This window comes from Pelophylax lessonae, assembly GCF_965119305.1.
Source record: "Pelophylax lessonae genome assembly, chromosome: 3".
Taxonomy (NCBI): Eukaryota; Metazoa; Chordata; class Amphibia; order Anura; family Ranidae; genus Pelophylax; species Pelophylax lessonae.
In genome coordinates, this window is record NC_138770.1 from 21256591 (window position 1) to 21273106 (window position 16516).

General features: G+C 50.0%; 2 protein-coding genes across 2 annotated transcripts in view; both read right to left on the minus strand.

Annotated features, from left to right (window-relative positions):
* Positions 1-16516, minus strand: part of LOC309550245 (uncharacterized protein) — a gene marked incomplete at its 3' end in the record, with an annotated part of 2091994 nt that overhangs the window by 677994 nt on the left and 1397484 nt on the right.
* LOC309548840 (uncharacterized protein) overlaps positions 1-16516 on the minus strand; it is a gene marked incomplete at its 3' end in the record, with an annotated part of 295113 nt that overhangs the window by 230117 nt on the left and 48480 nt on the right. The window lies entirely within an intron of this gene.

The window sequence follows — 16516 nt, forward strand, 5'->3', positions numbered from 1 at the left end:
GTAATAGACAGTGACAGGTACTCTTTATGGAGGGATCGGGGAGGAATGTGACAGTAATAGGCAGTGACAGGTACTCTTTATGGAGGGATCGGGGGGAATGTGACAGTAATAGGCAGTGACAGGTACTCTTTATGGAGGGATCGGGGGGAATATGACAGTAATAGGAGTGACAGGTACTCTTTATGGAGGGATCGGGGGGAGGAATGTGACAGTAATAGTCAGTGACAGGTACTCTTTATGGAGGGATCGGGGGGAGGGGGGGAATGTGACAGTAATAGGCAGTGACAGGTACTCTTTATGGAGAGATCGGGGGGAGGGGGGGAATGTGACAGTAATAGGCAGTGACAGGTACTCTTTATGGAGGGATCGGGGGGAGGGGGGGAATGTGACAGTAATAGGCAGTGACAGGTACTCTTTATGGAGGGATCGGGGGGGATGTGACAGTAATAGGAGTGACAGGTACTCTTTATGGAGGGATTGGGGGGAGGGGGGAATGTGACAGTAATAGGCAGTGACAGGTACTCTTTATGGAGGGATCCGGGGGAGGGGAGGAATGTGACAGTAATAGGAGTGACAGGTACTCTTTATGGAGGGATCGGGGGGAGGAATGTGACAGTAATAGTCAGTGACAGGTACTCTTTATGGAGGGATCGGGGGGAGGGGGGGAATGTGACAGTAATAGGCAGTGACAGGTACTCTTTATGGATGGATCGGGGGAGGGGAGGAATGTGACAGTAATAGTCAGTGACAGGTACTCTTTATGGAGGGATCCTGGGGAGGGGAGGAATGTGACAGTAATAGGCAGTGACAGGTACTCTTTATGGAGGGATCCGGGGGAGGGGAGGAATGTGACAGTAATAGGCAGTGACAGGTACTCTTTATGGAGGGATCGGGGGGAATGTGACAGTAATAGGAGTGACAGGTACTCTTTATGGAGGGATCGGGGGGAATGTGACAGTAATAGGCAGTGACAGGTACTCTTTATGGAGGGATCGGGGGGAGGGGGGGAATGTGACAGTAATAGGCAGTGACAGGTGCTCTTTATGGAGGGATCGGGGGGAGGGGGGGAATGTGACAGTAATAGGAGTGACAGGTACTCTTTATGGAGGGATCGGGGGGGATGTGACAGTAATAGGCAGTGACAGGTACTCTTTATGGAGGGATCGGGGGGGATGTGACAGTAATAGGAGTGACAGGTACTCTTTATGGAGGGATCGGGGGGAGGGGGGAATGTGACAGTAATAGGCAGTGACAGGTACTCATATATGGACGGATCGGGGGGAGGGGGGAATGTGACAGTATTAGGAGTGACAGGTACTCTTTATGGAGGGATCGGGGGGGATGTGACAGTAATAGGAGTGACAGGTACTCTTTATGGAGGGATCGGGGGGGATGTGACAGTAATAGGCAGTGACAGGTACTCTTTATGGAGGGATCGGGGGGGATGTGACAGTAATAGGAGTGACAGGTACTCTTTATGGAGGGATCGGGGGGAGGGGGGAATGTGACAGTAATAGGCAGTGACAGGTACTCATATATGGACGGATCGGGGGGAGGGGGGAATGTGACAGTATTAGGAGTGACAGGTACTCTTTATGGAGGGATCGGGGGGGATGTGACAGTAATAGGAGTGACAGGTACTCTTTATGGAGGGATCGGGGGAATGTGACAGTAATAGGAGTGACAGGTACTCTTTATGGAGGGATCGGGGGGAGGGGGGAATGTGACAGTAATAGTCAGTGACAGGTACTCTTTATGGAGGGACCGGGGGGAGGGGGGAAATGTGACAGTAATAGGCAGTGACAGGTACTCTTTATAGAGAGATCAGGGGAGGGGGGAATGTGACAGTAATAGGCAGTGACAGGTACTCTTTATGGAGGGATCCGGGGGAGGGGAGGAATGTGACAGTAATAGGCAGTGACAGGTACTCTTTATGGAGGGATCCGGGGGAGGGGAGGAATGTGACAGTAATAGTCAGTGACAGGTACTCTTTAAGAAGGGATCGGGGGTCTAAAAGACCCCAACCCCCTCCCCCGCTTTCACTCTATTCAATATGCTGAAATATGCATTTCTGAATAGTGACAGATGTTTGAATTCGGCGCCGTCGTGACGTTGCATAACCCGAACATGACGTTGTGCTGCCACTTCTGGGTTACTACTTCGGAGACCCGAATGGAGCTGTGAATCCACCACAGTCCACTCGGGGTTGGTTTACACCCGCATCGCCCTCTGACCCGCTGTGGGGTTGGCAGGCAGCTGGGAGACCTTATGTTAACTCTGTATAGCCCACGCCAATACGCCGCAACCATATGCATCGGGGCTGTTGCGGCACAACCCCATTCAGTTGAATAGCATTGCCCAATGTGACCGGGGGGGGGGTGAGGTTTGCAGCAGCTACAAATTGCAGTGCCATGTGTACCGCCCCATCCGGCTGCCATTTAAGGTTAAGGGGGTGGTAAAATCATGACTCTACTGTCTACCTTTACCGATCCCTCCCCACATGTGGCAACAGGCGGGAAACCATGACAATACATGGGGCAACAAGTGGGCAATCATCATATTACAAGTGGGCAACAGATGGACAATCATGGCAATACATGAGCTAGATTTATTGAAGTAGCCGGCTTTTTATTGGTGCAACCAATGTATGATTATTAATACATTTGACACATTTGTTAATTCTATTATAAAAGATTTAAGCTTTATTTTATTCATATCATTACTGTGTGGTAATCGCTTATTCTGATCTTGTCCAATAAAAACGCTTCGTACAATATTCTGTGCAGAGTCTTCTTTTTTACCAATGATTAGATGATCGGTGATTGGAATGTGATCAGTTCATAGAGAGTCATCCATTGGGGTTTTATTAGTGAGATGGAGAGTGGAGAAGGCACCACATTGACAGCCATTGGAGGCCCTTTCTAAAGCCTCGTACACACGCGTCGAAATTTGGCCGGGAATTTTCGTCCGACGACCGATCTGCCGATTTTCGGCTTGTTAGTATGATGCTTCTGACAACCGACTCCGACTTTTCGGCCGAAAAAATTCTGGTGTGCAGGCTATAAAATTTTTGTTCTCCGTCAAAACACGTCCGATTTTCATGCAGTCAGTACAGATTTCGACAGGGAAAAATCTTATGAGCAAGACTGGGCATGCTCAGAGAAGAAAGAACACAAAGAAAGCAATCCAACACATGACATCACTTCTGAAATAGAATTTTGTCGTGCAGGAAAATTCGTGTGCAGTCTAGGTACATTCCAACCAACAAAACAACTCTGGACAAAAGACGGGCGACCGGTCGGCGGAAATTCGTTGCGTGTACTAGGCTTAAAGCCCTAAACTTTTTGGCAACCTGTCTATGACATTAGTCTTCCAAACTCTATCTCACTAAGTTAAGGCCAGAAGAGTTCCAGGAGTTCTTCTCTGTCCACAGTTCCCAAACCAAAAGGAGACATCCACCACATCTTCAATCTTAAGGCCTTAAATGTCCTCAGCTGGGCCAAGGAGTTCTGCATACAATCCACCAGGTCATAGCCTCTCTCTTTATCAGGGAGACTTTTTTCTTTGACCACCCCACGTACGTCAGCTGCATTTCCGAGTCTGGGTCATGCACACGTGCAACCGGTGCCCAGCAGGAGCCAATCAGCGGGTCCAGCGGACCCGATGTCCGTCAGCACCCAGCAGTCATTCCTGGGAGAGGCAGAACAGTGATCTGCCAATGTAAACAAGGCAGATCACCATTCAGCGTTCCTTACTTAAAGATAAAATGTTGCCGTGCACGGCTAAAGTGTTCGGGTTTGGCTTGAAGATAAGGTGGCAACCCGAGCTTCCTGTGTGTTTCTGCTAAGCAGGAACACAGATCTCTGCCTTCCCACAGTTAAAGCACCTCCCCCACAGTGAGTAAGCACTCCCTAAGAAAAACATTTACCCCTTTGATCCCCCCCTGAAGTTAACCCCTTCCCTGCCAGTGTCATTAGTACAGTGACAGTGCATATTTTTTAGCACTGATCACTGGTCCCCAAAAAAGTAACAGTTTACTGTACGATTTGTCCACCGCAATGTCGCAGTCCCGCTATAAGTCGCTGATTGCCGCCAGTACTAGAAAACATTTTAAAAAAATTAAAATTCTATAAAAATATCCCACCGTTTGCAGACACAATAACTTTTGTGCAAAGGGAATCTGGCCCCTGGGCCGCAGTTTGGAGTAGGGATCGACCGATTATCGGCAACACCAATATATCGGGGGCTGATATGCACTTTCCCTGATATATCAGAATCGGCCCGGCGGTTACCAATATTGCCGTGACGTTATCGTGTATGTTGCGCCACGTGCCTCCGCGCACTGGGAGTCTGGGACAGCTTCTGCGGCCTTTTTAGGCCACCTCCCTTAGCCTAGTTTTAGAGTCTCACAGTGCGCACACTTGTGTTACAGCCGCCACAGCCACATACTGGAGTCTCTGCAGTGCACAGTTGGGACAGTGAGTGATTCTTCTCAAATCAATCATACAGTACAAGTACGGTGACCAGTCACAGTGCACAGTGTGTAACACAGCCGCTGCGGCCACCCACCCACAGCTGCTGCCCGGTGCCAGCCAGCCACCCGCACACACCCACAGGCCTGTCCAGCCAGCCACAGGCCCTGCCTGTACCAGCCAGCAACCCACCACACAGGGTGCCAGCTAGCCAGCCACCCACCAAAGGGTGCCAGACAGCCACCCACCACAGGCTGCCAGCCAGCCACCACCAAAGGGTGCCAGCCAGCCAGCCACCCACCATAGGGTGCCAGCCAGCCACCAAAGGGTGCCAGCCAGCCACCCACCAAAGGTGGTCAGCAAGCCAGCCAGCCACCAAAGGGTGCCAGCCAGCCACCCACTGAAGGGTGCCAGCCAGCTAGACACCAACCAAAAGGTTGCCAGCAAGCCACCCACCAAAGGGTGCCATCCATCCACCCACCAAAGGGTGCCAGCCACCCATCCACCAAAGGGTGCCAGCCAGCCACCCACCAAAGGGTGCAAGCAAGCCACTCACCAAAGGGTGCCAGCCAGCCACCAAAGGGTGCCAGCCAGCCACCAAAGGGTGCCAGCCAGCCACCCACCACAGGATGCCAGCCACCCATGCACCACAGGGTGCCAGCCAGCCAGTCACCCACAACAGGATGCCAGCCACCCACCCACCATAGGGTGTCAGGCAAACACCCACCAAAGGGTGCCAGCCAGCCAGCCACCCACGGAAGGATGCCAGCCACTCATCACCACAGGGTGCCAGCCAGTCAGTTTTTTTTAAGCCTAGATTCAATTCCATTTGTGTCTTTCAATTTTCAATGGAGATGGATGCAGATAGAAAAATTAAAAGTGTGGTCTGGGAGTATTTCTCTTCTCCATCTCCAGGAAAATCAGCAGCACTGTGCAACACTTGCAAAAACAGTGTAAGCATGGGATCAATAACTGCAGTAGTTGCAGTGAGTGCCATACTGCAGATAGTCCTCCACTGACTCCAGTCTAATCCACTGTGACATATGTCGCTGTTGCCTTGCTTTTTTTCTACCAGTATTGCACTGACTGCAGTAATTGCAGTGAGTGCCATACTGCTCATAGAGGTAGTCCTCCACTGACTCAGAGTCCAGTCCAGTCCAATCCACTGTGACATGTCTAGCTGTTGCCTTGCTCTTTTTATAGCAGTTGTGCAGTGTGTATTTATTGTGTAGCTGTTGTTGCCTAGCTTTTTTTCTAGCAGTTTTGCACTGACTGCACTGCAGTAGTGAATAAAAAATATTGCAGTGAGCGAGTCCACTACTGCAGCACTTTATTATGCATTAACGCATCAATCAGATGATCTGAAATGCAAATGTCCCTGCAATTGAAGTTTTCCTATCAGTTTTTATGCAGTTAAGGTGTGAAGAACGAGCACTTAATGATAAAAATGTTAATAAACAAAGATTAACATGTTTGTTAAGAGATTTGTGTCGAAATTTGTGTTATTTTGGCAAAATTTTACATGTGTGAAAATATCGGCCAATATCGGACGATACCAATATGCAATCGGCAAAATATCGGTATCGGCAACGAAAAACTGATATCGGTCGATCACTAATTGTTATACAAGAGACCCATTTCCGCCCAGACACTATTCCAAGACTCACGAACAAAACATTTCCTACAGTGGTCCATGCCACAAACCTGCATTCTAAAACCAAGGGGGTGTCCATCTTGCGATCTAAGCACATTCCTTTTACGATTTCAGACTCACTGATTGACCTGAGGGGCGATATGTTTTCTTAAAGGGCACATAAGTGTCCCGACCAACAGGCCCGGACTGGGACAAAAAATAGGCCCGGGCATTTTGGACTGAGCAGCCCGCGGGGGGGCGTGACTGGGGCGTGGTGGGGCGTGACGTTCGTCGTTATGGTTGATGACAGGATTTAATGTTCCAGGATATGTGGATTCGATTACGGTACCTTTTTTAGTTTAATCTTCAATTTAGATCAGAGCTGCCATATGATGCTGTTTTTTTTGTCTTACTTTAAATCCTGTTTTGATGGTTGAGTCCTAAAAATAGTATGAAGCAGATCAGTCCCAATTCCTGCACTATCACACATCAGATCAGTCCCAATTCCTGCACTATCACACCTCAGATCACCCCAATTCCTGCACCTTCACCCTTCACACATCAGATCACCCCAATTCCTGCACCTTCACACATCAGATCACCCCAATTCCTGCACTATCACACCTCAGATCACCCCAATTCCTGCACCTTCACACCTCAGATCAGCCCAATTCCTGCACCTTCCTCACCTCAGATCACCCCAATTCCTGCACCTTTACACCTCAGATCAGCCCCAATTCCTGCACCTTCACACCTCAGATCAGCCCCAATTCCTGCACCTTCACATCTCAGATCAGCCCCTGGTAGGCTGGCACTGGCAGCAAAAAAATTATTCAAATCAGGATTTCTTCTGAAAATAGGCTGACCTGGCCAGCCTATTTGCAGAAGAAATCCTGATTTGAATTAAATTGTTGCTGCCAGTGCCAGCCTATTTGCAGAAGAAATCCTTATTTCTTTGAATAAAATTGTTGCTGCCAGTGCCAGCCCAGCCTATCTGCAAAAGAAATCCCTAAGTAGAAGTCACTCCTCTCTCCAGTCCTTCACTTACCTTGGGTGTGCTGTGCGGTGTGGCTGCAGAGTGTTCCCGCTGGACATAGTACAGGAGATGGTCAGAGACTGCAAACATGATACAAGAGATGGTCAGAGACTGCAAACATGATACAAGAGATGGTCAGAGACTACGGACATGATACAGGAGATGGTCAGAGACTGAGGACATGATACAGGAGATGGTCAGAGACTGAGGAAACTATACAGGAGATGGTCAGAGACTGAGGAAACTATACAGGAGATGGTCAGAGACTGAGGACATGATACAGGAGATGGTCAGAGACTGCAGACATGATACAAGAGATGGTCAGAGACTGCAGACATGATACAAGAGATGGTCAGAGACTTCAGACATGATACAAGAGATGGTCAGAGACTGCATACATGATACAAGAGATGGTCAGAGACTGCAGACATGATACATTAGATGGTCAGAGACTGCAGACATGATACAGGAGATGGTCAGAGACTGCAGACATGATACAAGAGATGGTCAGAGACTGCAGACATGATACAAGAGATGGTCAGAGACTGCAGACATGATAGAGGAGATGGTCAGAGACTGCAGACATGATACAGGAGAGACTGCAGATGTGATACAAGAGAAGGTCAGAGACTGCAGACATGATAGAAGATAGAAGGACACTAGGGGGGCTGGAGAGCACAGGGAAGGCAGATAGCACTGGAGGAGCTGAAGGGCAAGGGGGGGGGGGGGGACTGGAGAGAATTAAGGGGGGGGGGGTTTGGAAAGCATTGCAGGGGGGTTGGAAGGTGCAGGGTGTGGATAGCACTGGGGGGGTGGGCGGGCAGGGAAAACCAGGGGATGGAGAGCATGGGGGGGAACTGCAGAGCACTGGGGGGAAACTGGAAATCACTTAGGGGGGAGCCAGGGAGCACAGGGGGGGGGGTGGAGAGCACAGGGGGAGCCAGAGAGCATAGGGGGACTTGAAGAGCACGGGGGGGGGACTAAAGAGCACAGGGGGGTTAAGAGCACAGGGGGGTTAAGAGCACAGGGGGGTTAAGAGCACAGGGGGGCTAAGAGCACTGGGGGGCTAAGAGCACTGGGGGAGGGTTAAGATCACTGGGGGGGGGTAAAGCGCACTGGGGGGGCAGTAAAAGAAGTTGTATAGGAGGGGGATGGGACAGCTGCATATAGAGAAATTTATATTTCCATATTTCTCCTGCAGCCGCAGAATGCCTGCAGAAGGGAGGAGGAGAATCAGGCATCCATCCAGCGGCAGCAGGAGCCAGAATAGGGAAACATCAAATCCTCTATATGAAGCCGCCCCATCCCCCTCCTATTCAGTACACACGGCCGGTGACATCGGGGCTGCACAGCACTGCAGGCACTGGAGTGAGGAGTCGCACTTACCTTCTTTTCCCGGCCGGCCGCCTCCACCGCCCCCCGCGAGCAGCCCGGAGTCGGAGTGAAGGAGCTGCAATCTGCAGCTGCTTGCTTGGATGGCCGATGCTGTGAGTGCGGGCTGTGCTGCTGGCCGCGCGGTGGGAAGGAACACACACTGACATACTTCAGGAACATACTTCTCTTGACTTCCAGCTCCGCCGTCAATCAGCCTTCTGCTCAGGGGGGTGTTACTCACATCCTGATCCTGAAGGCTGATTGGCCGCGGAGCCGGTGTAGCTGGCAAGTACACTGGCCATGGCCGCCGCAGTGAGGGAATCAGGGAAATGAACGTCTGACTTCTACCTTCTACTGTGAGGAGCCAGACTGAGTGAGAGCCGGCGCCACGGCCCACCGGGAATATGCCCGATCTGCCCGATGGCCAGTCCGGGCCTGCCGACCAATGACCCTTGTGAACATGTATTGCCCCAATGAACATCAAGTCTACTTTTTCAGGAAACTTGTGACTTGTTAACCGATTTTCGGGAGGGCATGCTGATCTTGGGCATGGCCTTGCTAATCTTCGCCAGCAGTAGGAGCTCTAATCATTCCGTGAATGATATTTGTAATCCAAAGGGAAAAAGGGGTATTTGTAATTCAGGCTCTGTCTCAAAATGAAGTCAGTATAAACCACTGTATGTGTACAGATGAGGCCTCCCGATTCGCCAAGCACTATGAAAGATCAGGAGTGTCCCATGGCAACCGCTCCACTACATTAAAGTCCTCTCTGTGTCTCTGCTGTGTCACAGGCCCTTTCACTGTGTCCGTGAGCTGCTGTGCTCACTACAATTAGGTATCTCTCACCCAATCCTCTGACAGTCCTCCGCACCAAGCTGATCACCTCTCTGTAACGTCCGCCACCTCTCCAAGGTGTCTCCACTCTCGATCAGTCACTCCTCTGTGACATCCGCCACCTCTCCAAGGTGTCTCCGCACTAGGCCACAGCCTCTACTCGCTCTGCTCTCCACAGCGATTCTCCGGCACATCCACACCGCACGCGATCCCCGAGGCAAGAGAGCGAACATCCAACTCCGCCCCTTTTTATAGACTCTCCCATAGTCCCCCACGGAACCCGCAGCTCCCTGGGAGGATAGTTCCACCCAGCCCACTTTGCGCAGTCTTCATCCTCCACTGGACTATATATTCCACAATCCAACACGCCACTCTTCAGGAGAACCTCAAAATAAGCAACAAACTTAAAGGAACAGTATATCAGCCTTAATTATGCTGGTAGCGATTTCTTCACTTGGCTACATCCTCCCCCCACTTGAATGTCTTTGGTCCCCAAAGATGATGGGACTCCTAAGTGGGAGACTCCATTGAGATATAAAGTACCACATAATTACAACTAACAGCCGTCTTGTGTAAAACTAATAGCAGCTGACAACTGGTCAATAAATTCACCTTCAAACAGCTGACTATACAAATTACTAGAAAGGTCTGAGTCACTCTCACAATAGGCCAACAAGAAATCAGTGGCCAACCTAATAGTGTCAGTGGGTAGAATAAGATCATCTTCCTTGGGAATCCCAACAGAAGAGGCAGTTACTTGTGTGGGGCGTTGGGGCGTTACAATTTGTTCTTCAGAACTCTCTCCTAGGGTATCATACATCAGTCTCTTTGGTGGTGTATTTCCCTTCGTAGCCTTAATGACACCTCATCTCTGGGTTCAGATTCACTTTCCAACCCTTGAGAGCTACAACTAGGTTGAGACTCCTCACACTCCTCAGAAGGGCCCATTGACTCCTCTGGGTCTTGTACAAGTGAACTCCTGTCTTCCTCCTAAACCCTGCACGTGGCATCCTCCTGAACCCTGCACATGGCATCCTCCTGAACCCTGCACGTGGCATCCTCCTGAACCCTGCATGTGGCATCCTCCTGAACCCTGTGCATAGTATCTTCCTGTATGTAGAATCCTCCTGCACGTAACACCAGCATACAGGGGGCACACTAACCGCCAGCATACAGGGAAACACTGACCACCAGCATACAGGGGGCACACTGACCACCAGCATACAGGGGGCACACTGACCACCAGCATATAGGGGACACACTGACCACCAGCATATAGGGGACACACTGACCACCAGCATACAGGGGCACACTGACCACCAGCACAGCATAAAGGGGGCACACTGACCACCAGCATACAGGGAGCACACTGACCACCAGCATACAGGGGGCACACTGACCACCAGCATACAGGGGGCACACTGACCACCAGCATATAGGGGGCACACTGACCACCAGCACAGCATACAAGGGGCACACTGACCACCAGCATACAGGGGGCACACTGACCACCAGCATACAGGGGGCACACTGACCACCAGCATACAGGGGGCACACTGACCATCAATATGCAGGGCCACTGGTTACCCGTCCACAGCGGACATAACAAATCAAGTAAAACAACTACCATGCAACTAAAAAAATCTGAAAAGCAATAAGAGAATCTTGTTAGCTGATTTCCTCATCTAACGTGCAACAATAAAAAACAAAAAATTGCTGCCCCGCCCTACACTTCGTCTATAAAAAAATTTACAAATGGACTTATAATGGTAAAACCTATAAATGAATATCCTGTGCAAATCAACCAATGTATTACAATATAGTAGTGATGGTGTCACCCTCTCTACAAAAGGTAAGAAATATCGCAGAGCTGCAATGTGCAAATAGTGGTGACCCCCCTCCCCCCCATATATAATGATAATAAATAGTACAATTAATGTGCATATTTTACATTTTATTATGATTATATAACGGGTGTTTCACCACTATTTGCACATTGCAGCTCTGCAGTATTTCTTACCTTTTGCAGAGAGGGTGACACCATCACTCCTTCCCGGATTGGATTTGAATTTAGCCGCCCCATCCCCCCCACCCCTCCAAGTTTTTCCTCTATCTTATCTTCCTAACATTTGGTAGCCCTATCCCAAAAACTCTAAAAAGTATCTCATGGACGAAATGTGAGAAATAACATATATATCATACAATCATTCCATAAACACATCCCACATGCACCGCATAGATAATTTCAAGGAAATATGCTCATAAAATAGTTTACCATTTGCCAAAGAAAAAAAAAATACGTCCCCAGATTTCATTTAAAAAATCTGGTCACCTTACAATATGGTCCACAAGGTGGTGACCTGACTTTTCTCAGATGGAACGCACAGACAGGAAGTGATGTGAGGAACAGACAGGAAGTGATATAAGATACTGACAGGAAGTGATGTAAGCTACTGACAGGAAGTGATGTAGGTCCACAGAGGAAGTGATGTCAGCAATAAATAGGAATTTCAAAGGCGATGCGGGAGGAAGTAGAGAGGAGACGTAGCTGGAAGTGGCAGCAGAGGAGGTAATAAGATATTATTTTCTATATACTGTATAATCTTTAATTACATAAAGAAAATGTTCTTCTATTTTTATGTCGGGGGGAACAGAAACAGAGGAACGCATAACACTGAGAATCAGATTGCAGTCCCCCAGTGAAATCACATAAGTAGGATGAGCAGCAAAACTTCCTCCAGCTCTCTTGTAGCGCCCTCACCAGGCAGAGCCGAGGTACTCATAATCTATCTGGGGAAGAGGCAGAGCTCGGGTTGACCCCGACACTCACCTCTGGAAATATTCAGCAGCTTTCCTCCCTCGTCACTACTAACATTAATCCCATCCTCTGCCCCAACACCAACTGGGCCCCCACTCCTCACCCCCCATCTAACACTGCTATTCCCCGCTTCTCACCCCCCATCTAACACCGCTGTCCCCCATTCCTCACCCCCATCTAACACTGCTGTTCACCATTCATCACCCCCGTTCCCTACTTCTCATTCCTTATCCAACACTGTTGTTCCCCTCTCCTCAGCCCCCTTCCCACACTGCTCACCTACATTCCACAACCCCCACTGACACTGTTGTCCCCCACTCCTCATTCCCTTATTCAACATTGCAGATCTCCACTCCTCACACCCCATATCTGACGCTTCTGTCCGCACACTCTTCACCCAGACCCAATGCTGCCAACTTGCTTTCTCTCGCGTCTTTCATGATATCGCTCTTAAAGCACAGACCTGACCGGAGAGGTGAGGAGGATTCTGGGAGGTCACATGACATCACTCTTATTTCTATTAGTAAAACACAGACCTGACCAGAGAGGTGCGGAGGATTCTCAGAAGATTCTTAGGACACAAGGATCGCTACAAGGACGTCATGATGGGGAATCAGCCGCCCCTCGCATCACCGGGTAAGAGGAGACTTTATTGTAAAGGAGAGAGCAGTACGGAGGCTCCACCTAGATCCCCCATCTGATAAACACATAGAAACAATGTATTCAGTCACTGTGTGTTTCCTACAGATGGATCCAGTAATGGGAACCCACCAGAGAGATGTCCCCATCCTCTGTATTCCCGGGATTCCACACAAGTTAACATTAAAGAAGAGATAAAAGAGGAGGATGATGAGGATTTTGTAATGGAGGAGGCAGAGTTTCCAAAAGGTCACAGAAAGCAGTACCAGGACATCATGTTGGAGTCATCCAGTTACAGAAATCCACCAGAGAGATGTCCCCGTCCTCTGAATTCCCGGGATTCCACACAGGAAGATCACACCATCCCCCACCATCATCAGGTAGATGAGAATGTAGGAAAATTATCCCAATCTCTAAGAGATATCATTCTTCAATTATTATTATTTTTTTGTATTTATTATTATTTCTCCCATTTTGTTGGTTTAGGATGAAGATCTGATAAATGTACAAATTGGGGTTATAAAGGAAAAGACGTATGTGAGGGGTGATCAGCATTTTACAGAGGAGGTTGGGATGATGGACGCAGTTAAAGAGGAAGAAACTTCTCCAGATATCAGCTCGGGTAATTATACAAGAATGGGTTAAAGCTTACTTAGTGATGATTGGTTGGGTGGTATCATTGATCTGGTTAGTTGTCATAGTTTGGTGCTGTGATTGCACCCAGTTCCACCACAGATCCCTTTTAAACTTGTAGCACAATTCCCAGCCGTTTTGCTGGATGTGGGTCCCCCTGGGTTACCGCTAGCAACAACAGCACATTTAAGCATGTTCTCCAAGTAGGAGCACTGAGACAATGACCAGTCCAATATCTTTGGGTTTTGTATTATTTTGTAACTTGGATAGGAGACGGGATGAGTGGGATACTCCGTTGGCTCAACTATGCACAAATTGCTAGGGACAACTGAAAAATGCCGATTGGCACTGACTTGACGCTGGCTAAATGGCGGTCAACGCCAGTTGATGCTGGTTAACACTGGCCTGCTGCCTGTTAACGCTGAACTGACTTTTGACTGCTTTCCTGAATAATGAAGTCCTCTTTAGGCTCCATGTACACGGGACGCTGGAAATGGCCGTTTAGGAGCAGTTGGGCGTTTTTTTTTAGAAGCCCCTGAACGCAGCTCCATGTTATCTTATCTGTCCATGTACACATGGTCGTTTACAGTCATTTGCAGGCAGTTGCGTTCAGGGACTTTTTTTAGAACGCAATTATTTGCGTTCGAACGTGTGTTTCCCGGCGTTTCAAACGCGGCCGAACGTGACTAAACGTGACTGAACGTGATGAACCTACGTTCAGCCACGTTATACGTTTTTTTTCTTCCATTCAAAATCAATGGTTCCCTATGGGAGCCTATTGATTTGAATGGAAGTCGCACCGCAAGTCGGATCCGACTTGCGGCGCGACCTGCACTGTGAGAATCTTGAGGGGGAACTCCACGCCAAAAATGGGGAAAAAAACTGCGTGGGGGTCCCCCCCAGGTTCCAAACCAGGCCCTTCGGGTCCGGTATGGAATTTGAGGGTAGCCCCACGCCAAAAAAATGGCATTGGGTCCCCCCCAAAATCCATACCAGACCCTTATCCGAGCATGCAGGAAAGGGGAGGGGACGAGCGAGCGGCCCCACCCCCCCTGGACCACACCAGGCCACATGCCCTCAACATGGGGGGTGTTGGTGCTTTGGGGCAGGGGGAGCTCTGCACCCCCCACCTCAAAGCACCTTGCCCCCATGTTGATGAGGACAAGGGCCTCATCCCCACAACCCTGGCCGGTGGTTGTGGGGGTCTGCGGGCAGGGGGCTCATCGGAATCTGGAAGCCCCCTTTAACAAGGGGGCCCCCCAGATCCCGGACCCCCTCGCTATGTGAATGGGTATGGGGTACACTGTACCCCTACTCATTCACCACATAAAAGGCAGTGTATGGAAATAACGACAGGAGACGTTTTGGAAAGTTTCATAAAAATCTTCATCCGGCTCTTCTTGTCTTCTCCTCTCCGGGGGTCTTCTGCTCTTTTGCTGTCCGCTCCTCTCCGGGGTCTTCTGCTCTTTTGCTGTCCGCCCTTCTGCTGTCCTCCCTTCTTTTCTTCTACTCTCCGGTCTTCTGCTCTTTTGCTGTCGGCTCTTCTTCCTCCGGTCCTCCTCCGACGACGTCTCCGGTGATTATGCCGGTCTCCGGTCTCTGCAGCTTATTATATAGCCATTAGGGGCATGGCCCCTGATGACGTCATCGGGAGGCCCCACCCCCTAATGTCACAGTTGACGTCATCTGTGACATGAGGTGGTGGGGCCTCCCGATGACGTCATCAGGGGCCACGCCCCTAATGGCTATATAATAAGTTGCAGAGACCGGAGACCGGCATAATCACCGGAGACGTCGTCGGAGGAGGACCGGAGGAAGAAGAAGAGCCGACAGCAAAAGAGCAGAAGACCGGAGAGTAGAAGAAAAGAAGGGAGGACAGCAGAAGGGCGGACAGCAAAAGAGCAGAAGACCCCGGAGAGGAGCGGACAGCAAAAGAGCAGAAGGCCCCCGGAGAGGAGAAGACAAGAAGAGCAGGATGAAGATTTTTAATAAACATTCCAAAACTTCTCCTGTCGTTATTTCCATACACTGCCTTTTATGTGGTGAATGAGTAGGGGTACAGTGTGCCCCATACCAATTCACATAGGGAGGGGGTCCGGGATCTGGGGGGCCCCCTTGTTAAAGGGGGATTCCAGATTCCGATGAGCCCCCTGCCCGCAGACCCCCACAACCACCGGCCAGGGTTGTGGGGATGAGGCCCTTGTCCTCATCAACATGGGGGCAAGGTGCTTTGAGGTGGGGGGTGCAGAGCTCCCCCTGCCCCAAAGCACCAACACCCCCCCATGTTGAGGGCATGTGGCCTGGTGTGGTCCAGGGGGGAGGGGCCGCTCGCTCGTCCCCTTTCCTGGCATGCTGGGCTGCATGCTCGGAGATAAGGGTCTGGTATGGATTTTGGGGTGGACCCCACGCCATTTTTTCGGTGTGGGGCTACCCTCAAATTCCATACCGGACCCGAAGGGCCTGGTTTGGAACCTGGGGGGAACCCCACACAGTTTTTTTCCCATTTTTGGCGTTGAGTTCCCCCTCAAGATTCTCACAGTGCAGGTCGCGCCGCAAGTCGGATCCGACTTGTGGTGTGACTTCCATTCAAATCAATAGACTCCCATAGGGAACCATTGATTTTGAATGGAGGCAGAAAAACGCTGCTAAAAGCAACGTGGCCAAACGTGCAATAACGCCAATGGAAAAAGCTACTGAAAGCACGTTTCAGCTGCTTTTTCCTGGCGTCAGAAATAGCTTTGCAGGACGTTTTTTCTAACGTCCCATGTACATGGAGCCTTAAGCACCCTTAAGCACTCCTTGCTGAGGTAGCTACTTGTATGAACTGCTGCAGTGCTGAACACTTCAGGGCCCGCACCGGTGCCCCCTTTTTCTCAATTATCTCCAGGGCTTAGACACTGGCAACCCCTTTCTAAGCCTTCTCTACTGTTTAGCTGGCTCCTGGATCCCTCTGACCTTCTAGAGTGGTCCCCTCTCCTAGGCAGAACCCTGGGCAGTTTTGAGTACTCACAATACTGTTTTTCCTGGAAACTTCTGCCCAGCAGCTCCACTGAGTCCACAGCACTCTGGATCCTTTC